Consider the following 24,723-nt stretch of genomic DNA (forward strand, 5'->3'; position numbering starts at 1 on the left):
TCCATTATGTATATATATCCCATCTTCCTTATCCATTCATCTGTCGATGGATATCTAGGCTCTTTCCACTGGCTATTGTGGACATAGCTACTACAAACATTGGGGGTACAGGTGCCTCTTTGGATCACTACATCTTTATCTTTGGGATAAATGCCTAGTAGTGCAATTGCTGGGTCACAGGATAGTTCTATTTTCAACTTTTTGAGGAACCTCCATACTGTTTTTCAGAGTGGCTGTACCACCTTGCATTCCCACCAACAGTGTTAGAGAGTTCTCCTTTCTCTGCATCCTTGCCAATATCTGTCATTTCCTGACTTGTTAATTTTAGCCATTCTGACTGGTGTGAGGTACTGTCTCATTTTTTGTTTGATTTTATCTCCCTGTGATATTGAGCATTTTTTCATGTATCTATTCACTGTTTGGATGCTTCCTTGGAGAAGTGTCTGTTCATGTCCTCGCCCTTTCTTGAGTGAATTATTTGTTCTTTGGGTATTGAGTTTGTTAAGTTCCTTATATATCTTGGATGCTAGCCCTTTATCTGATAGATCATTTGCAAGTATCTTTTCCCATTCTGTCAGTTGTCTTTTGGTTTTGTTGACTATTTCCTTTGTTGTTCATAAGCTTTTTATCTTGATGAAGTCTCAATAGTTCACTTTTGCCTCTGAGGACATGTCTAGCAATAAGTTGCTGTGGCCAAATTCACAGAGGTGGCTGCTTGAGTTCTCCTCTAGGATTTTGACAGGTGTCTGTCTTACATTTAGGTCTTTCATCCATTTTGAACCTATTTTTGTGTACTGTGTAAGAAAATGGTTCAGTTTCATTCTACTGAATCTGGCTGTCCAATTTTCCCAATACCATTTGTTGAAGAGACTGTCGTATTTCCATTGAATATTCTTTCTGCTTTGTTGAAGATTCGTGGACCATAGAGTTGAGGGTCCGTTTCTGAGTTCTCTATTCTGTTCCATTGATCTATTTGTCTGTTTTTTGTGTCAGTACCATGCTGTTTTGATTATTACAACTTTGTAATAGAGCTTAAAGTCAGGAATTGTGATACCATTAGCTTTGGTTTTCTTTTTCAACATTATTCTGGCTATTTGGGGTCTTTGGTGGTTCCATACAAATCTTAAGATTATTTGTTCTAGCTCTGTGAAAAAAGTTGATGGTATTTTGATAGGGATTGCATTGAATGTATAGATTTCTCTAGGTAACATAAACATTTTGGCAATATTTGTTCTTCCAGTCCACGAGCATGGAAAGCTTCTCCATTTCTTTGTGTCTCCCTCAATTTTTTTCATGAGTGTTCTATAGTTTTTAGAGTACAGATCCTCTGTACTCTATAGATTCTCTGCCTCTTTGGTTAGGGTTATTCCTAGATATCTTACGGTTTTTGTGCAAAATGGGATTGATTCCTCAATTTCTCTTTCTTCTGTTTGTTAATGCAAAGAAACACAACTGATTTGGATGTTTTTTATTTCTTTTTTTGTCTGATTTCTGAGGCTAGGACTTCTAGTATTATGTTGAACAACAGTGGTAGAATGTTGCATCCCAAAGGTTTTGAAGAGTTGTGTTTTCATTTTCATTTGTTTCCATGAATTTTGTTTTAATTCTTCATTAATTTCCTGGCTGACCAATTCATTCTTTAGTAGGATGCTCCATGTATTAGCCTCCATGTATCTGAGTTCTTTCCAAATTTCCCCTTGTGACTGAGTTCAAGTTTCAAAGCACCTTGGTCTGAAAATATGCAGGGAATGATCCCAGTCTTTTGGTACTGGTTGAGGCCAGATTTGTGACCCATCAAACTGGATCACTTTCTTACACACACAAAAATAAACTCAAAATGCATTAAAGACCTAAATATGTGGCCTGAGATGATAAAAATGCTAAAAGAAAATACTGGAGTAATTTTGTAGACATCAATCTCAGCCATATATTTATGAATAGGTGGTCTAAAGCAAGGGAGACAAAAGCAAAAATAAACTACTGGAATTATATCAAAATATAAAGTTTTTGCACAACAAAAGAAACTATCAACAAAACAAAAGGCCAGCCTACTGAATGAGAGAAGATATTTGCAAATGATACACTGATAAAGGGTTGATATCCAAAATATATAAAGAACTGATACAACTCAACACAAAAAGAATAATCAGATTTAAAAATGGTCAGAGGACCTGAACAGACTTTTTTCCAAAGAACGGAGAGATTGCCAAAACACACCTGAAGAGCCTCAACATCACTAATCACTGGGGAAACACAAATCAAAACGACAAAGAGACATCACCTCACACAAGTCAAAATGGCTAGTATTTAAAGAAGATCTAAGAAGTTTTGGTGAGCAAGTGCAGAATCAGGAATGCTCCTGCACTACCAGTAGGAATAACACTTGGTGCAGCCACTGTGAAAAACATAGAGGTTCCTCAAAAAACTAACAATAGAAATGCCAAGTGATCCAGTAATTCCACTACTGGCTCTTGACCCAAAGAATATGAAAACACTAATTTGAAAAGATATATGCACTCTTACCTTTATTGCAGCATAGTTTACAATAGCCAAAATATGGAACCATCTAGGTGTCCATCGACACAGGAATGGATAAAGATGTGATTAAACACACACACACACACACACACACAGAGGAATATTACACAGACATAAGAATAAAAATAAATGAGATCTTGCCATTTGGGACAACATGGGTAAACGAAGAGGGTATTATGCTAAGTGAAATAAGTCAGACAGAAACACAAATACTGTATGATTTCACTTATATCTGGAATCTAAAAACAAACACACAAATGAACAAATAAGAAAACCAGACTTTTAAGTACAGAGAACAAAGTGGTGGTTGCCAGAGGGGGAAGCAGTCTAGTGAAACATGCAAAATAGATAAAGGGGATTAGGAGGCACAAACTTCCAGTTATAAAATAAGTCCTGAAGCTGAAAAGTACAGCACAGGGCATCTAGTCAATAATATTGTAGTAAACTTATATGGTGACAGATGGTAAGTATGGTCATGGTGAGCACTGGCTGATGTATAAAATTTCAAATCAATATGCTTTATAGCTGAAACTAATATAATATTGTATGTCAATTTAAATTTAAAAATTTAAAGTCTTACACTACTTAAATAACTTGCCAAAACTGGTTAGTAAGTACTGGATATATTGGTTTACAAATCCTCATCTACAAAGTGAAAGCAGCATCAACCTTGCAGCTTTGTTCTGAGAACTGATGACATCTAATGGTGTCTAGGACATAGAATATTATATCACAGCTCAGAAGCAGATTCAAATTCAGTTCAGGTGAGTCTGGATATTTTCCCCCAATTATTTCCCCTTTAAGCTCGAGTTCATCTCTTTCATTATATGGAGGAGCTTTGTTAGTCTGGACTTGCTGTCACCACACTGAATCCTGCTTAATTTTAATACAAGTATCCAACTTATAATGGGATTATGTTCCAAGAAACCATCATAAATTGCAAATATCAAAAGACAAAAATGCATTTAATACACCTAACTTACCAAACATCATAGCATAGACAAGCTTGAGTTAAATGTGTTCAAGGTAGTCACATTAGCCTACAGTTACGCAAAATTATCTAACCTAAAGCCTAATTTATAATAAAGAGTAGGGGCACCTGAGTGGCTCAGTTGGTTAAGTGTCAATTCTTGGTTTTGGCTCAGTTCATGATCTCACAGGACATGGGATCTAGCCAATGTGATGCTACGCACTCAGCGGGGAGTCTGCTTGAAGATGCTCTCCCTCTGCCCCCCACCACTTGTGCACACTTGTTCTCTCTCTCTCTCAAATAAATAAATCTTTAAAAAACATGAATTGAGCATTGAGTATCTATGTAATTGAGTGCTATACTGAAAGTGAAATGGTTATGTGAGTACAGAATAGTGCTGAGTATATTGATTGTTTACCCTCATGATTGCGTGCCTGCCTAGTTGCTGTGGCTCACTGCCACTGTCCAGCATCATGAGCATATTGTACTGTATATCACTAGCCTGGAAAAAGATCAAAATCCAAAATACAAAGTGTGGTTTCTGCTGAGTGTGTATTGTTTTTGCATTACTGTAAAGAAGAAAAACCATTAAGTCAAGCCATCTTAAGTCAGGGACCATATGTGTATTAGAAAAATTCTTTCTTAAAGAAAGCTGGTCATATCCCACTTGTTGAACCCATCAGGCCCTTTCCAAGCCTCAACTTTCTTTACCTCGATCTTCCTCTAACCTTATTTGAAACTTTCATCTCTCAGATCCCATGATTTTTTTTTTAATTGTTCTTAATCGACACTGTCCTGTTGCTACCCACCTTTGGTCCCCTTTTTTTCCTCCTGCATCCTAAGTGTACAGATGCCTTAATATCCCAAAAGCAGGCTTCTTGGCACTCTTCTTTAATGATTTTGTCCAATCCTGCCTTTATATATCACTTGGGTGAATAACTGTTAAGGCTTTAATGACAAAAATCATTCTTTAGATGAAAGGAACCATTGAGACTTGGGGATCCAAGTGCATTAAGGAGGAAATCACTACAGCCTAAAATAAAAAATCAAACTTCTATTTTTCCCCCAAATGGACATTTAGCTATTCCATCCCATTTGCTGAACAAAATACACAAGCTCTACTAATTTAAAATATTTTATTATATGCTACAAACCTTTTTTCACTCTCTTTTGCTGGTTTGTGCATCATCAGGCTGTACTACATTACAGTTTGTCTGACTGGTTAGGGCAAGTCTCCCTCATGCAGTGTTAAAAAATATATGAAAATTTGTTTTCATATATTTAACTTTCCTAGAGAAAATGTAAAATCAATTTGACAAGTATTATCTCCCTATCCTGGGAGAAGAAGGAAAATCCCAGTGGGATTTCGATTTGTATTTCATTACATATAGAAACCAAAGACCTTTCATTATTTACCTTCAATTATATAAGAGTAAATGTTGTCTTCAATGCATAAAGAAGAATATTTAGATACTGAGAAAGTGAAGTGACTTGCTCAAGGTCATACAGTAAGTGGTAGAGCCAACAGGTGAGCTTGCAATTGCAACTAAAGAGAGAACAAAGATTTTGTGCCATGCACAATATTCCCTCCCCAACTGAATACATTTTTAGAAGACAAAATATCAGTTGAGGTCATCATCCAGAGAGCTTTTGTCTGGCTTCCTGGGCCAACAGAGACTGCATATGTTAAGCAGATGTAATTTATTTAATCTGCGAGAAGGGAAAAGAAGTTTTGGCAGTATTTCTCCAAAACACTCCCCTGTAAACTGGCAGAAAGAAGGCGTTTGGGAGAACGAGGTGCCAGCTTGGCAGCATATCCTCCAGCCAAAAGGAAGTAATTGTAAATGAAGAGCAGTGGAGGTGATCTGGAAATACAGACTAATCACTTGCACACTTATGCAGCTGCTCCCTTACGTGCTGCTCCTCCACAGCACATCAGGGTAGAGTCAACCCCTGTGCCAGACAATTCTTACACCCCCACTAATTAAAAAGAACCCTTCCCTTACAAATCTATCCTTAGCTTTTTCCGTGAGTTATTTCACTAACAAGTCTAAATCTCAGTCTTTAAACAAGCATTAATTTAAGAGCATCTCAGCTTTTCTCTTGTTTGGGTTCTTCTTGTAAGGGATCAAGTAGTCTATGCTAAGTCAAGTAGTAGAAGGAAATAAAATAGCATATTTCTCAATGTCTGAAATGCTTCATCCCTATGTAGCTGAATCCTACAAGTAACAAAGAAGCTTTGATTGGAGTTCAGAAGAGGCAGCCTAAAGAAACTGATTATTTTCTGGTATTTTCAAGAGCAAAAAATGACTTTAGTCCTTCTGGATATTAAAGAGATATTAGATATCTCTGAACTAGTTAAGTCTGATCTTCATTAATCTTAATCAACCATGCCTTTAGAATCTAAGGATTATATAGATGTGTGACTAATTAAAAGCTTAAACTTTGATATATTTAGCATATGTACTATTTTCTCCACCACATTTTCCTGTACTTTTTAACCTGTTGGTTTGTGGTTAGAAATTTCTACTGTCTAATCCATTTTCTCATAAAAATGATTCCACTCTCTCACCTACCTTCTTTGATAGATATTCTTCCTGCAAGCAATAAGGAAGCAGTTGCCTCTGAACACATAAGTAGCCTCTGCAACTCTCAATACATCATGTTATTTAACCAAAATAAATAGTTCCTTAGTCATGCATAAAGTAAGCAAGTATTTGAACTACAGTTCAGAATGAATAATACAATAATACAACCTATAACCAGTTGTCAATAACTAAAATGAAACATGATATATGACAAGTATATAATCTATAAAGACTTCCATTCCAAACATCTATTTAAGTCACAACCCACATGCTTATAAGCACACTTATTACCCCTAAATAGCAAAGGCTCCTAAAAGCCTTTCTCAATTTTATATGTTCAACATACCACCACTGTGTCCACCATGGGAATAAACATTTTCAAAATGACTGATTTTATACATCAAAATGGCTGTTGGAACACAGATCTAACCAGAATTTTGGCTTTCTAAGAAACAAATATATTAAGCCTTTGGGGAAGATTGAGGTTAAGAGGATCCTAGGTTCACCTTGTCCCATGGATACACCTAGATAATGCCCACATCAGTGTAAATAACCCAGAAAATGACCGAAGACTCAACAGGTAAATGTAGAAAAAAGCCCACATGGAAGAGGGAAGGGAGGGTGGAGATGTGGTTAGGAGCCAAATTAACATGCAGGACAGTCTGGGGTGGAAGCAGTGCTGTAGGTACAAGAGGGGAAGTAGCAGACCCCACACGAGGTCCCCCAGGCATAAGGGGACCTCTACTGGGAAGTCAAGCTCCACAACATTCGGCTTTGAAAGCCAGAGGGGCTTCACTTCTTGAGTTCTTAAAATTAGTGGGGCTTACCATCTAGAACTTTGAAAAACAGCATACTCAGCTCTGGGAGAACAGGATGGCAATAGGAAATGATGTCTATACCCTTAAAGATACATCATAAGAGGGTGCCTGGGTGGCTCAGTGGGTTAAGCCTCTACCTTTGGCTCAGGTCGTGATCTCAGGGTCTTCGGATAGAGTCCAGCATCGGACTCTCTGCACCTACTTGTGATCTCTCTCTGTCAAATAAATAAAATCTTAAAAAAAAAAAAGATACATCATAACAGACCCACTGAGATACAGTATAGAAACAGCAGTTTGAAAGTTGCTTGGGGTATATGAGCTAGAGATGTGTTTATTAATATCAGAGCAGGCACTGGAGGGGCAGAGATCTTTGGGAGATTTCTCTAGGAACAAAAGAGTTTGCAGGTGCCATTTACCTCCTCTGCACCCCAGCCTAGATAGTCACCTGGCAAGAATCATCTCAGCATAAAGAGTTCCATGTAGCTTGCTAAGAGCTCTTCCTACCACTGTACTCTCCTGCAGACCCAGCCCCTGCCTCTTGGCTTTAGCAGGAGTTTTCCAAAGTGGCTATAGACTTCCTCTCAAAGCAGAACAGTGCAAATCTTGCTAACATCACATGCACCACCACCACACCCACCCTTGCATTCTCCTGTAGACTCACTCCCTCCAACACACTCTTAGCAAAAGTCCATCCAAAGTGGTACCACAAGTGTGGCAGTGTGCAAGCAGCACCAACAGGGGTTAGCACCACCCAAGCACCTTCCCAGCACCACCACTCCTGCCCTAAGGAGTAGGGAAGAAAACCATACAAACCAGTTCAACTATAGGCCCAGCAGTGGGCTGGGATGGGACATCTGCTCTGATTGTACACCCCAACCACCAACAAAAGCTTCTCAGGAAATAATACAAGAGGAGCACCCTGCAGTCCAGTGATACTGTGCTCTGACAAAAGCCTGACCTGACCCAACTCCAACTCAAGGTGGCCCCTGACTGGTCCAGTATTGTTACTGCCTATAACAGGCAAAGAGAACCACTGAAGAACCGGGCTAAAGATGAATGTAGCTCAGCCACGAGAGCATAGCATATACAACACACACAGGAGATATCCCATGAAATGCCAGGTTCTGGTGAACAGGCAACATTACACTACAGGGCACCACAGAGCCTGTTCTTCAGAAGGCTACTACTCTTAAGAGCAAGAGACATAGCTGACTTTCCCAATACAAAGAAACAGACACAGAGATAAAATGAAGACACAGAGCAACATGTCCCAAATGAATGAACAAGACAAAAATGACAGCAAGAGACCTAAGTGAAATAGATGTAATATGCTTCAGAGAATTTAAAGTAATCTCATAATTTTTTGAGGAATCTCCACACCGTTTTCCAAAGTGGCTGCGCCAATATGCATTCTGATCAACAGTGTAAGGGGGTTCTCTTTCTCAACATCCTCTCCAAAACTTGTTGTTTCTTGTCCTGTTAATTTTGGCCATTCTAACTGATATAAGTGGTATCTCAATGTGGTTTTGATTTGAATTTCTCTGATGGCTAATGATGAGCATTTTTTCATGTGTCTGTTAGCCATTTGTATGTCTTCTTTGGCGAGATTATGCTGAGTAAAATAAGTCAAGCAGAGAAAGTCAATTGTCATATGGTTGCACTTACTTGTGGAGCATAAGGAATAACATGGAGGACATTAGGAGAAGGAGAGGAAAAGTGAATTGGGGGAAATCAGAGGGGGAAATAAACAATGAGAGACTATGGATTCTGAGAAACTGAGGGTTTTGGAGGGGAGAGGGGTTGGGGGAAGGGTAAGCCTGGTGGTGGGTATTAAGGAGGACACATATTGCATGGACCACTGGGTGTGGTACATAAACAGTGGATCTTGGAACATTGAAAAAAATAGAATAAAATTAAGATGTTAAAAAAAATCTTTTTAATAAAGTAATCTCATAAAGATACTTGACTTGAGAAAAGAGTGGAGGACCTTAATGAGACCCTCAATAAAGAGAAAACATAAATAATCAGGGTTGAAGAACTCAATAACTAACATTAAAACACACACTAGATGGAATGAATAGTAGACTGCAGGAATTAAAAGAATAGTTCTGTATGTGACCTGGGGGACAGAGAGATGGAAGGCAATGAAACTGAACAAGAGAGAGAAAAAAATAATAAAAAATGAGAATAGATTAAGAAAACTCAGGAACACCATCAAACTTAAAACATTCACAACAAAGGGATTCCAGAAGGAGAAGAGAGAGAAAAGGAGGCAGAAAATTTCTTTAAAGAAATAATAGCTGAAAACTTCCCACACCTAGGAAAGGAAAAAGAAATCCAGATCCAGGAGCCACAGAGAGGCCTCAACAAATTCAACCCTAAGAGGTACATAACCAAAACACACAGTAATTAAAATGGCAAAAAGTAGTGATAGAGAATTTTAAAAGCAAGCTAGAGAAAAGAGAACAGTTACAAGAAAAACCCCATAAGGGTATCAGCTGACTTTTCAGCACAAACTTTACAGGCCACACTAGAGTGGCATGTTTTATTTGAATTGCTAAAAGAAAAAACAAAAAAACCTTCAGCCAAGAATATTCTATCCAATAAAGCTATCATTCAGGATAGATAAAAATTTCCCCAAACAAACAGAAGTTAAAGGAATCCATGACCAACTTAATCAGCTTTACAAGAAATGTTAAAAGGGACTGGGGCGCCTGGGTGACTCAGTTGGTCGAAGCCTCTGCCTTCTGCTCAGGTCATGGTCTCAGGTCCTGGGATTGAACCCCTGTATTGGGCTCTCTGCTCAGCGGGAAGCCGCTTCCCGCTCTCTCTGCCTGTCTGCCTGCTTGTGATCTCTCTCTCTCTCTCTCTCTCTCTCTCTCTGTCATATAAATAAATAAAATATTTTAAAAAATAAAAAAAGGAAAAAAAAAGAATGTTAAGTGGGGCTATATGAAAAGAAAAGGGGGGGACTATAAGCAAGAAAAAGGGAAAAGACTATAAGCAAGAGTAAAAAGTAGGAAACACAAAAGAAGTAAAATTAAGTATATCTATAAGAATCAGTCAAGGGATTCACAAAGTAAAAGGAGGATGTGAAGTAGGACACCGGGTACCTAAAATGTAGGGGAGAGAGACATAAAAACTTTGTGTTTTTAAAGTGGATTCAAACTTCAGTGACCATCAAATTAATACAGACCACTATATGCATAAGACGTTATATATGAACATAATGGTAACCAGAAATCAAAGACCAGTAATAGATACATAAAAACATAAAGAGAAAGGAATCCAAGTATAATCACTAAAGAAAGCCAACAAACCATGAAAGAAGAGAGCAAAAGAAAGGAACAGAGAAGAACTACAAAAACAATAATAAAATAAGTAACAAAATGGCAACAAGTACATACCTGTCAATAATTACCTTGAACGTGAATGGACTAAACTCTCCAATCAAAAGACAAAGGTGATGAAGTGGATTAAAAAAAAAAAAATACCCATGCAAGGGACTCATTTCATACCTGAACACACATGCAGACTAAAGTGAAGGGATAGAGAAGCATCATGCAAATGGAAGTGAAAAGAAAATCAGAGTAGCAATACTTACGTCAGGCAAAATAAACTTGAAAACAAACTTTGTAACAAGAGATAAAGAATGACCTCACATAATCATAAAGGCAACAGAATTTATAGCAATTATAAATAATGATGCACCCAAATTCCTAAAGCATTAATAACAAACATAAAGGAAGTAATTGACAATAATACAATAATAATATGGAACTTTAAAACCCCACTTATGCCAATCTACAGATCATCCAAACAGAAAATCAAATAAGGAAACAGAGGCTTTGAATGACACACTGGATACATTCAAAACATTCCATCCTATAACAACAGAATACATATTCTTTTCAAGTGTACATGGAGCATTCACAGAACAGATCACATGTTAAGCCACAAAGTAAGTCTCAACAAATTCAAAAGATTGAAATCATACTATGCATTTTTTCTGAAAATGCATAGAACACTGTATTACTAGAAATCAACCACCAGAAAAAAATCTGGAAGGTACATAAATACATGGAGGTTAAAGAACATGTTACTAAACAATGAATAGGACAAGCAGAAATTTTTAAAAGGGGGGACAAAAGAAATCAAAAACATACATGGAAGGATGTATGGTTGGTTTAGTCAGGAAAGCATGCAACTCTTGGTTGTGGGGTCATGAGTTTAAGCCCCACACAGGGTACAGAGCTTACTTAAAAAAAGAAATACATGGAAAAAATGAAAATGATAACAAAATGGTCCAAAATGCTGTGCTAAGAAGGAAGTTTATAGCAGCAATACAGGCCTACCTCATGAAGTAAGAAAAATCTCAAACAATCTAACCTTACACCTAAAGGAGCTAGAAAAAGAAGAAAAACCAAAACTCAAAACCAGTATAAGGAAGGAAATAATAAAGATTACAGTAGAAATAAATGAAATAGACACTACAAACCAAATAAACAATGAAATCAGAAGTTGGTTCTCTGTAAAGATCAAGAAAATTGATAAAACTTTAACCAGACTGCTGAAAGAGAAAAAAAGAGAGAGGACTCAAACAAAATCAGAAATTAAAAAGGAGAAATTAAACCAATATTACAAAAATACAAAGGATTATAAGAGAATATTATGAAAAATTATATGCTAACAAACTAGAGAACCTAGAAGAAATGGATAAATTCCTAGATACACATAACCTCCCAAAACTGAATCTGGAAGAAATAAAAAATTTAAACTGATGACAATTAAATTGAACCAGTAATCACCAAACCTTCAACAAACAAAATTCCAGGGCCAGACGGCTTAACAGGTCAATTCTATGAAACATTTAAGAATTAACACTATTCTTCCAAACTATTCCAAAAAGTAAGAAGAGGAAGGAAAGTTCCAAATTCATTCTATGAGACCAGTATTACTTTGATACCAAGCCAGATAAAGACACTATAAAAAAAGAGAATTGCTGGCGAATATCTCTGATGAACATAGATGCAAAAATCCTCAATAAAATATTAGCAAAAATCCAACAATATATTAAAAATATCAATCACCACAATCAAGTGGTATTTATTCCTGGGATGCAAGAGTGGCTCAATATTTACAGTCCCATTTATAACTACACCAAAAAAAATAGAATACCTAAGAATAAACTTAACCACAGAGTGAAAGACTGGTCCATGGAAAACTATAAAACATTGGTGATGGCAATTGAAGAGGACACAATAGAAAGATATTCCATGCTCACGGAATGGGAGAACAAATGTCCATACTACCCAAAGCAATCTACAGATTCAATGTAATCGCTATCAAAATTCCAATAGCATTTTTCATAAAACTAGAACAAAGAATCCTAACATTTGTATGGAACCACGAAAGACCACAAACAGCCAAGAAAATCTTGAAAATAAGAGCAAAAACTGGATGTATTATAATCTCATATTTCAAGATATACTATAAAGCTGTAGTAATCAAAACAATATGGTACTGGCACAAAAACAGACACATAGATCAACAGACAGAATATAGAGCCTGGGAATAAACCTACAATTATATGGTCATTCGATTCTTTGACAAAATTGGCAAGAATATGCAACAGGAAAACGACAGTCTCTTCAACAAATGGTGCTGGGAAAACAGGACAGCTATGTGCAAAAGAATGAAACTGGACCACTTTCTTATACCATACACACACACCAAAAAAACCTCAAAATGGATTAAAAATCTAAATGTGAGACATGAAACCATACAAATCCTAGAAGAGAGGAATAGGCAGTAATTTCTCTGACATCAGCCATAAGAACATTTTACTAGATCGGTCTCCTAATGTAAGGAAAACAAACAAACAAAAAAAACTATTAGGACTACATCAAAATGAAAAGTTTCTGCACAGCAAAGCAAACAATCGACAAAATTAAAAGACAATACACTGAATGGGAGAAGATATTTGCAAATGGCATCGTTTATAATACTTTAGTATCCAGGGGCACCTGGGTGGCTCAGTGGGTTAAAGCCTCTGCCTAGAGCTCAGGTCATGATCCCAAGGTCCTGGGATTTAGCCCCACATCAGGCTTTCTGCCCGGCAGGGAGCCTGCCTCCCTTCCTCTCTCTCTGCCGGCCTCTCTGCCTACTTGTGATCTCTGTCAAATAAATAAAATCTTTAAAAAAAAATACTTTAGCATCCAATATATATAAAGAATTTCTACAACTTAATACCTCCCAAAAATTATCCAATTAAAAAATGGTAGAAGACATGAACAGACATTTCTTTGTTCTTTAAATATTTATTTATTTATGTTAGAGAGGGAGAAAGAATATGCACAAGCAGAGGGAGGGGAAGAAGGAGAGGAAGAGAAACCTTAAGCAGACTCCTCACTGAGCACAGAGCCCTGACATGGGTCTTGAGCCACCCAGGCACCTCATGAACAGACATTTCTCCAAAGATGACACACAGAAGACCAAAAGACATGAAAAGACATTCAACATTACTCATAAACAGGGAAATGCAAATCAAAACCACAATGAGCTGTGACATCACACCTGTGAGGTCATATAGCTAAATATATATATATTTATATATATATATATATATGAATGACATATATATATATATATATATATATATATATATATATATGAATGACCTGTGAGGTCATATAGCCTAAAATAAAAAACACAAAAAAAAACAATTTTTGGTGAGAATGTAAGAAAAAGTACTCTGTGCACAGTTAGTGAGAATGCAAAGCTATGCAGCCACTGTAGAAAACCGTATGGAGGTTCCTCAAAAAAATTAAGAGAATTACCATATGATCCTGTAATTCCACTCCTGGGTATTTACACAAAGAATACAAAAACACCAATTTAAAAAGATATATGCACCCCAGTGTTTACTGCAGCCTGGTTTACAATAGCCAAATTATGGAAAGAGCATAAATGCCCACTCTTAGATGGATAAAGTAGGTGTGGTATATATACAGAATGAACTATTACTCAGCCACAAAAAGAATGAAATCTTGCCATTTGCAACAACATCAGTGGATCTAGAGAGTATAATGACAAGTGGAATAAGTCAGAGAAAAATACCATATGATTTCAATCACATATAGAATTTAAGAAACAAAATAAACCAACAAAGAAAAAAAAAAGACAAACCAAAAAAACAGACTCTCAACTTAGAGAACTGATTATTACCAGAGGCAAAGTGGGTAGGGGGATGGGTGAAATATGCGAAGGGGATTGACAGTACACTTACCATGGTGAGCACTGAGTAATGAATAGAATTGGTATATGGTAAACCTGAAACTAATATAAACTATATGGTAAACCTGAAACTAATATAAAACTGTATGTTAATTATACTAGAGTTAAAATACTTTGATAAAATCAGTATTTAGAACATTGTCCAATCTTAGAAGTAAAATTCATTCCACTAATACAGTTCTTGACCAAAATATTTACAAATTGTCTCCTTCAGAATCACCTTCATCCTGAGACAACTCTAGAGTATGTTCCATGGTTTAAAATATACACACAAACCCTCCTCATCTTTTGAAGAACAATTTGTTTGGGAACACTCCAAAGTCATGAGAAATTGATTACTGTATATGACCAGTTATCATTTTAACTTGATTACTATTTCCTGAGCTATTTTAATACTTTAGTAGAAATAGTTCCATACATATATTTTAAATGTGTGGCTTTGTAATAAAGCCAAACTTGTTTCCATGGTGCATGTAGTCAAATGAAGGCTCCCAAAGCTACTTAAAAACCAGGGTTCCAGTATTACAGAGCACTACTTGTTGCCCAGTTGAATTTTTTAGAATTCTGAAAAGTAAAAACAAAAAGAAATCCTAAAGGCAGTGAAGACTGATTAATTAATGCTTAGATAGAAGATCAGACACACTCCTTAAGAGAAAACTGTTATCCCCCCAAAAAAGGGTCCAATTTGTAACACAAGGCACCCTTCAATTAACTAAAACGCTTTAAAAAATTTCATGCTTTTTAAAAGAACTAACATGTGGCTTTAATATTTTTTCTCTTGTGTTACTGTCTTCTAGTTCAGTAGTTTCCTCTCAGTTCTTATTGTCTCTCCCCTTCTACTTTGAGGTTATTTTTTGGTTCATTTTCTAACTTATTGAGCTATATCTAGCCCATAAACTTTGCTATGTATTTTCATTATCACTCTGTTCTGGTTATTTTTTAAACTTCCATCATGATGTCTTCTTTGGCCCATACATTACATAGCAATGTGTTTAATTATTTCCAAACATATAGGGATTTATTTAACTTTTTGTTAAGTTTTACCTTAATTGTATTGTAGTTACAGATTATAGTTTATGCAATGCTTAATATTTGAAATATGCTTTCTTAATTTTAGTACCTGATTTGTTTTTATAAATTTTCCATGTACACTTAATAAAAATATAACCTGGAACATTCTCCAGGACAGATCACATAGCAGAAAACAAAACAATTCTTAACAAACTTAAGAAGGTTGAAATCATATGAATCATCTTTTCCAACCATGATGGTATGAAACTAGAAATTACAAGAAGAAAAACTGGAAAATTCAAATATTTGCTTAAACAACATGCTATTAAAAAACCAGTGGGTCAAAGAAAATCAGAAACTGTCATAAATGAAAACAGAAACAAAGCATTCTAAAACTTATGGGATGTAGGTAAAGCAGTTCTAAGAGTGTAGCTCATAGTGATAAATACCTAAATTAAGAAAAAAAAATCTAACTTTACAGACCAACGATCTAAAAAAAGAACAACAAAGTAAGAAGATAAGATTAGGATGAAAATAAAGAAGGACTAAAAATAGCAAAGGTCAGTAAAACTTAAGAGCTGCTTTTTTTGAAAAGATAAACGAAATAGAAAAATCTGTGGCTAGACTTACCAAGGAACAAAGAGAAGGGACAATTAGAGATAAAAGTGGAAACATTACAGCTGATACCATACAAAGAAACATAAAAAATTATTATTACAATTATACAACCATAAATTCAACAACATAGAATAAATGGATTCCTAGAAATATACAACCCAACATGACTAAATCATGAAGAAATAGGAAATCTGAACAGAGCACTTACTAATAAAGAGAATGAATAATAAATGAATAATGAATAATAAGTGAACTAATAAAGAGAAGTAATCAAAAATCAACAAAGAAATACCCAGGATTAGATACTTCATTGGCAAATTCCACCAAATATTTAAAAGAGAATTAATACCAATCCTTAACTGCTCCTAAAAAATAAAAGGGAACATTTCCACATATGTTTTACAAGGTTAGCATTACCCTAATGCCAAAACCACACAAGCACACTAGAGAAAATTATAGTCCAATATCCCTAATGAATATAGATGCAAAAATACTCAAGAAAATATTAGCACACTGCATTCAACAATACATTGAAAGTGTTATATATATATATATTTTTTTTGAAAGTGTTATATATTATGTTCAAGTGGGATTGATATCCAGCAACACAATGATGGTTCAACACATCAATTCAACCACTGTGATACACCACATTAACAAAATGAAAATAAAAATCAAATGATAATCTAATAGATGCAAAAAACACATTTGAGAAAATTCAACATTCATTCCTGATAAAAACTCTTAAAAAACTGGGCATGTACAGAACCTACCTCAACATAATAATAGCCATATAAAACAAGACCACATCTAACATCACAATTAACAGTGAAGAGCTAAAAGCTTTTCCTTTAAGATTAGGAACTTGACAAGTATTCCCACTCTTGCCACTTTTATTCAACATTATACTGGAAATCCTAGCCAAAGCAATTATACAAGAAATAAAAAACATCTGAATCAAAAAGGGAGACATAAAACGGTCTTTATTTGCAGATGACATGATATTATATGTAGAAAACTCTGACTCTGCCAAAAAAACTGTGAGAGCTAATAAATTCAGTAAGAATATAAGATACAAAATAAATACACAAAAATCAATTGCATTTCTATACATGAACAGCAAACTATCAGAAAGAGAAAATAAGAAAGCAATCCCATTTCTCATTGTAGCAAAAAGATTAAAATGCCTAGGAATAAAGTGAACCAAGGAGGAGAAAGATCTGTGCACTGGACACTATCAGACATTGGTGAAAGAACTGAAGAAGACACAAATAAATAAGAAGCTATGCTTTGCTCCTTGATTGGGAAAATTAATATTATTAAAATGTTCATACTACTGAAAGCAATGTAATCCCTATCATAATTCCAACGGCATTTTTCACAGAAAAAGAAAAAAAACTCAAATTTGTATTTGAGTTATTTTTTTGTATGAACCCAAATTTTCAAAGCAATCTTGAGAAAGTGGAACTAAGTTTGAGACATCATACTTTCTGATTTCAACTATATTACAAAGTTATAGTAAATAAAAAAGCATGGTAGAAGTATAGAAATAGACACATAGATCAATGGACCCAAAGAGAGAGCCCAGAAATAAAGCCACACATATACGGTCAATTAATTTATGACAAAGGAGCCAATAATAAACAAATGAGAGAAAGAACAGTCTTCTCAATAAAAAGTGTTGGACACATTGGACAACCACATACAAAATGATGAAACTGGACATTTATCTTCCACCATACACAAAAAAATCAACTCAAAATGGATGAAAGACTGAACATAAGATATGAAACCATAGAAGTCTTAGAAGAAAACAGAGGTAAACTCCTTGTCATTGATCTTGGCTATGATTTTTTGGATTTAATATCAAAAGCAAAAGCAATAAAAGAAAAAATAAATATGTAGGACTACTACCTGAAACTAAAACTTTTCTACACATCAAAGGAAACGGTCATCAAAATAAAAAGACAAACTACCAGACAGGAGAATACATTTGATAAGGGATTAATATCCAAAACACTATAAAGAACTTCTAAAACTCACAGGGGGAAAAAGTTTGCTTAAAAAAAAGCAGAGTTTCTGAAGAGACATTTTTCCAGAGACATAAAAATGACTAGCAGGCACATGAATGGGTAAACATCACTGATCATGAGGGAAACAGTAATCAAAGCCACAATAAGATGTTGCCTCACACCTGTTAGAACAGCTGTCATTCAAAAGACAAGAAGTAAGTTTTGGTGAGGATATAGAGAAAAGGAAACCCTAATACACCACTGGGAGAAACACAAGTTGGTACAGCCACTATAGAAAACAGTATGGAGGTTTCCTCAAAAAACTAAAAATAAAACTACCATATGATCCAGAATTCCGCTTCTAGGTATATATCTAAAGGAAATGAAACCATTGTCTTGAAAAGAAATCTGTGTCCCCATGTTCACTACAGCATTATTTATAACAGCCAAGACATAGAAACATAGAAACAATCTAAATGTCTATCAATGAATGAATGGATAAAGAAAATGTGATCATACACACATGTGTGCACACACACGTACAACAGAATAATACCTGGCCATAAAAAAGAAGGTAATCTGGGACCATGACCGCATTATGATAAGTGAAATGAGGCAGAAAAAGATAAGTACTGTATCATCTCATCTGACAGAGTGGTCAGAAGCAGTGTCTGGGACCTCTAGCCGGCATACTGCCTCAGTGAGCCCGGGGCCCCTAGCCCATACCAGCCCCAGCTGACCAAGGCAGTCCTAGTGCAGCACATACTAAGACATCCTTAGTCAGCACTCCTTACCCCTCTAACCACCTCACCAAGGTGACACGGGGACAGATCACTGCAGAACACTCGGCCCAAACCACTTCCAGATGACCTACGAGGATACCCCACACGCCTTACCTAGGCTCCAGCTGCTCCAGGTCACCAACTGCATCTGCCTTGGCTCCAGCCACCCTACAAGGGCACCCCTGTGTGGAGCACTCTGGGACACCCCAACTTTCATCCCCTTCGGCTTCAGCTATACTGTCAAAACATTCTCTGTGAGGAGCGCACTCAGACTCCCCAGCACGCACACACTGCAGTTTGAGCCATGCCTCCCTCGGCAGAATCTCCCAGGAATGCCCTGACCCAGGCCCATCTCAGCTTAGACCGTCTCAACAAGGCAAGCCCTGCATAGAAGGCCCTGGAACTCCCAGCCCCATCAGCTGAACTCCATCCAGCTAGCTAAAATTACCAGTCACACACAGTCTACACAGAGCACAAGCATACACAAGACCATTCCTTCAAGTTTAGAAGTAACTATTCTGCCTAATTCAAAACAACAAATACAGAAAGTCGATCAAAATGAAGAGGCAGAAGAATATGCTCCAAATCAAAGAATAAGACAAAACTTCAGAAAACTAACTGTATAGAATAGAGATAGCCAATCTACCTGATATGGAGTTCAAAATAATGGTAATAAAAATGCTCCCTGGACAGAAAGAAGAATGGTTAAACTCAGTAAGAACTTCAATAAATAAAAAATATAAAAAAGAACCAATGAGAATTGAAGAATAACTGAAATGAAGTATATACTAAAGGAAATCAACAGTAGATTAGTAGATGCACGATAGATCAGCATTCTGGTAGACAGGTTAGCGGGAAGCACTCAAGATGAGCAGCAGAAAGAAAAAAGAATTTCAAAAAGCGAGAATAGTTAAGAGATCTTGGAGACACCTTCAAATGAACAAATAAATATTCGCCTTACAGGGATCCCAAAGAAGAAGAGAATAGAAAGGGGGCAGGAATCTTTTCTTAAAAGACACAAGGGGCGCCTGGGTGGCTCAGTGGGTTAAGCCTCTGCCTTCAGCTCGGGTCATGATCTCAGGGTCCTGGGATCTAGTCCCATATCAGGCTCTCTGCTCAGCAGGGAGCCTGCTTCCCCCTCTCTCTCTGCCTGCCTCCTGCCTACTTGTGATCTCTCTTTCTCTGTCAAATAAGTAAATAAAATCGTCAATAAATAAATAAATAAATAAATAAATAACTTTTAAAAAGACACAATAGTTGAATACTTCCTTAACCTGAAGAAGGAAACATATTCAAGCCCACGCAACACAAAAAATGAGATGAACCCAAAGAGGTCAGTACCAGGATACATAATAATTAAAATATCAAAGATTTAAAATAAACAGCAAATTTTCAAAACAGGTAGGCAGAAGCAACTATTTATGTAAAAGGAAAACATTAGAAGGCTATCAGTTGACTTTTCAGTAGAAAATTTGTAGGCAGTAAGAGAGTAACATGATAGATTCAAAGTACTGAAAAGAAAAAAAACCTACAACCAAGAATACTCCACCTGGCAAGGTTACCATTCAAAATTGAGATGAGACAGTTTCCCAGACAAACAGAAGTTAAGAGTTCTTCACCACCAAACCCCCCTTATAAGAAACATTAAAAGGACTTAAGTGGAAGAGGCCATAAATAGAATAAAACTATGAAAGGAAAAAAAATGCAATAGGTATACAGAAAGGCAGTAGGGTAATCATTAATAAAGCTAAATGAAGGTTAAAATGCACAAGTAGTAAAAGAGCATATGAGTTTACAAGTGACTTCTACCAAACATTTAAAGAATCGTTATTCACTAATCTCTTCAAACTATTCTTAAAAGTAGAAGAGGAATGAAAACTTCCAAATATATTCTAGAAGGCCAGCATTATCCTGATACCAAAACCAGACAAAGACAGTACAAAGAAAGAAAACTACAGGCCAATATCCATGATACCTCTCAACAAAAGATGGAGTGCCTGGGTGGCTCAGCTGGTTGAGCACCTAACTCTTGGTTTCAGCTCAGGTCACAATCTCAGGGTCATGGGACTGAGCCCTTTGTTGGGCTCTGCACTCAGTGTGGAGTCTGCTGGAGATCTCTCTTCCTCTCCCTCTGTCCCACTCCACACCCCCTTTTTCTCTTTCTCTCTCAAATAAGCAAATCTTAAAAAAAAAAAAAAAAAAACTCACTAAAAGATTAGCAAACCGAATTCAGCAATACAATAAAAAAAGATTTATCATAATCAAGAGGGATTTATTCTGGGGATGCATGGATGATTCAGTATTTGCAAATCAATCATCATGATACACCACATTAACAAGATGAAGGATTAAAAATCATATGATTATCTCAATAGATGCAGAACAAGCATTTGACAAAATTCAACATCCTTTCATGATAAAAACTCTCAACAAAGTGAATTTAGAGAGAACATACCTCAACATAATAAAAGCCATATATTACAAACCCACAGTTAACATCAATCTCAATGTGGAAAAACTGATAACTTTTCCTCTTGATCAGAATCAAAACAAGGATGTCTACTCTTGTCACTTCTATTCAACATAAGAATCAAAGCCCTAGACACAGCAATTAGAAAAGAAATAAAAGGCATCCAAGTTGGTAAGAAAGAATTTAAGCTGTCTCTATTTGCAGATGACATGATACCATACATAGAAAACTCTAAAGACTCTACCAAAAAACTATTAAAACTGATCAATGAATTCATTAGGGTCACAAAATACAAAATAAATACACAAAAATTTTTGGCATTTCTAGACACCAATAATAAAGTAGCAGAACAGAAATTAAGCAGACAATTCCATTAACAATTAAACAAAAAGGAATAAAATATCTAGAAATAAACTTAACCAAAAAGATACAAGACCTGTACTCTGAAAACTATAAAATACTAATAAAGAAGAATGATGGTATCATAAACAAATGGAAAGATACACCATGTTAATGGATTGGAAGAATTGAGATCATTAAAATGTCTATATTGCCCAAAGCAATCTATAGATTCAATGCAGTCCTATCAAAAAACCAACAGCATTATTCACAGAAGTAGACCAAGAATACTAAAATTTGTATGGAACCCCACAGAAGACCTCTAACAGCAAAAGCAATTTTACAAAGGAAGAACAAAACTGGAAGTAGCACACTTCTAAATTTCAAAATATACTATAAAGCTACAGTAGTCAAAACAGTAGGTAGTGTCACAAAAATAGATACATGGATCAATGCAAAAGGATAGAAAATCCAGAAATAAACTCACATTCACAAGGTCAATTAATCTATGACAAAGGAGACAAGAACATACAATGCAGAAAAGACAGTCTCTTCAATAAATGGTGTTGGGAAAACTGGACAGCTACATGCAAAATGAACGAACCTGGGCCACTTACCTCACACACACAAAAATAAATTCAAAATGCACTAAAGACCTAAATGTGTGACCTGAAACCATAAACTCCTAAAAGAAAACATAGGCAGAACAATACATTACATGTTAATTTAAAAAAAAAAAAAGAAAAAGAAAACATAAGCAGTAATCTCTTTAGACACTGGCCTTAACAACTTTTTTTTATATATATGTTTTCTCAAGCAAAGGAAACAAAAGTAAAAATAAACTATTGTGACTATACCAAAAAAAAGAGCTTTTGCACAGTGAAGGAAACCATCAACAAAATGGAAATGCAACCCAGTGAATGGAAAAAGATATTTGCAAATGATATATCTGACAGGACTTAATATGCAAAATATGTAAAGAACTTACACAGCTCAACATCAAAAAACAGCAAAAAATTTGATTAAAAAAATGAGTGGGTGAAGAACCTGAACAGACATTTTTCCAACAAAGATGTATATATGGCCAATAGACACATGAAAAAATGCTCAACATCCCTAATCATCATATATCTATATCTATCTATCTATCTATCTATCTAAAATGGAATATTAGTCATAAAAAATGAGATCTTGCGATTTGTGACATTATGGATGGACCTAGAGAACATTATGCTAAGTGAAATAAGTCCGAGAAAGACATATACCATATGATTTCACTTATATGTAGAATCTAAAAAAAAAAAACAAAACAAAGCAAGAAAGGGACTTACAAATACAAAGAACAAACTGATAGTTTCCAGAGGGAAGGTGGATGAGTGGAATGTGCAAATGGGTGAAGGGAAATGGGACATACAGTCTTCCAGTTATGGACTATGCAGTCACAGGGATAAAAGGCACAGCAGAGGGAATACAGTCAATGATACTGTAATAACATTGTATGGAGTTTCCGTAGTGTAGTGGTTATCACGTTCGCCTCACGTTGTATGGTGACACATGGTAGTTAGCACCGTGGTGAGCACAACACAATGTATAGACTTGCTGAATCACTATGCTATATACCTGAAGCTACTGTTGTATTGTATTACACATATAATTCAATAAAAAAGAAGATACAAACCTCCACTTATAAGAAAAATAAATCCTGGGGATGTAATGTACAGCACAGTGACGACAATTAACCATACTGCATTAAATATTTGGAAGTTGCTAAGAGAATAGATTTTAAAAGTTCTCATCACAAACAGAAAAAACTTCTGTAACTATGTCGGGTTATGGATGTCAACTAAACTTACTTTGGTAATCAATTAGCAATATATACATATATAACATTTTTTGTATACCTTGAATTAATAATACAATATTAAATGTTAATAATATCTCAATAAACTTAAAAAAACCCCACTCTATCTTACTGAATCCAGAGCTCACATCCATTAGGGCCAGCTTGTTTATTATGTTGTTCATACTTAGGCTATCCTTTCATACTTAGGCTATCCTTGCAGATTTAGATCTAGTTAAGAGAAGTATATTAAATACCCAGACAAACCTCTGGCAAGAGAAATCAAGAGAAGAAAAAATAATCAATATTATGAAAACAATAGGGGATATAACTAAGTGGTAACAAAACAACTATATGGTAGCATTTTTTTTTTTTAGATTTTATTTATTTATTTGACAGAGAGAGAGAGCATGCATAATCAGGGGGAAAGAGAGAAGCAGGCTCCCCACAGAGCAGGGGAGCCCAATGTGGGACTTGATATCAGGACTCTGGAATCATGATCTGAGCCAAAGGCCGTCGCTTAACCAACTGAACCACCCAGGTGCCCTATGCCAACAATTTTGAAAACTGGGATAACATGGAAAAGTTTTTGAGAATATATATATACCTTATGAGATGTGACTGAAGAAAAAATTAAAATCTTGAATAGTACTGTGACATTAAAAATAATGAAGCAGTGGTTAAAAAAATCTTCCCTAAAGGTGAGGTTAGATAATAATGGTAATTTTAAGGATAGATTTTTCTGGAGATCAAGGGGTAAATCAGGCCTACTATATGTCAACACATTATCAGAGAGCCCGTAAAACAGAGGAACAACTATGGTAACAGTTGTAAAAAATAAAATAATAAGACCTTGAATACGTGTATCAACAAAAGCTATCACTGTTCTGAAAAGCTCAGCTGGCACCTGCCTCACCTGTGCTCCTCACAGGCTGCTGTGCCAAGGCTATTGTCTGGGGGCACAGGCTCTCTCCATCAGACTAATCATAAACCCCTACTGCTCCCAATTTCTGCCAGGAAGGAAGAACACCTTCGTAGGTGGGACTTTCTGGAATGAACAAATTGTGGTACAAAAAATAAAGCAACTGTGTGGGAAGGAGGCGTTTGTAAAGTTTTGGGAGCGTGATGGTATTACTGCTAAAACTTTCTAGATTTTTTTTTTTTTTTTTTTTTTTTGGTTTATGAGAAAAAGAAAGTTATCCCACTTTCCCCATTTCCAGGATGGTATCATATATATTTTATTTTTTATTTTTATGTTATTTATTTATTCATTAATCATATAGATTTTCAAAGCTCCCCCCCATCTTTATTTTCACTAGGGCTCCATCATTTCTTAGGTGTCATTTTTAGGAAGCAGGATGAAGTTTAGTGTCGCTGCACAAAGGGAATTCAAACCTTTTCCTACATGTACACAGCTCTTCCTTCAGTAGCAGCACTGCAC

The 24,723-nt window shown here is 35.8% G+C and overlaps 1 protein-coding gene across 11 annotated transcripts in view; it reads right to left on the reverse strand.

The window, feature by feature from the left end:
- KLHL32 (kelch like family member 32) overlaps positions 1-24,723 on the reverse strand; it is a 243,931-nt gene that overhangs the window by 12,726 nt on the left and 206,482 nt on the right. The gene's annotated exons all lie outside the window — the stretch shown is intronic.

This window comes from Mustela erminea, chromosome 4 (assembly GCF_009829155.1).
Source record: "Mustela erminea isolate mMusErm1 chromosome 4, mMusErm1.Pri, whole genome shotgun sequence".
Taxonomy (NCBI): Eukaryota; Metazoa; Chordata; class Mammalia; order Carnivora; family Mustelidae; genus Mustela; species Mustela erminea.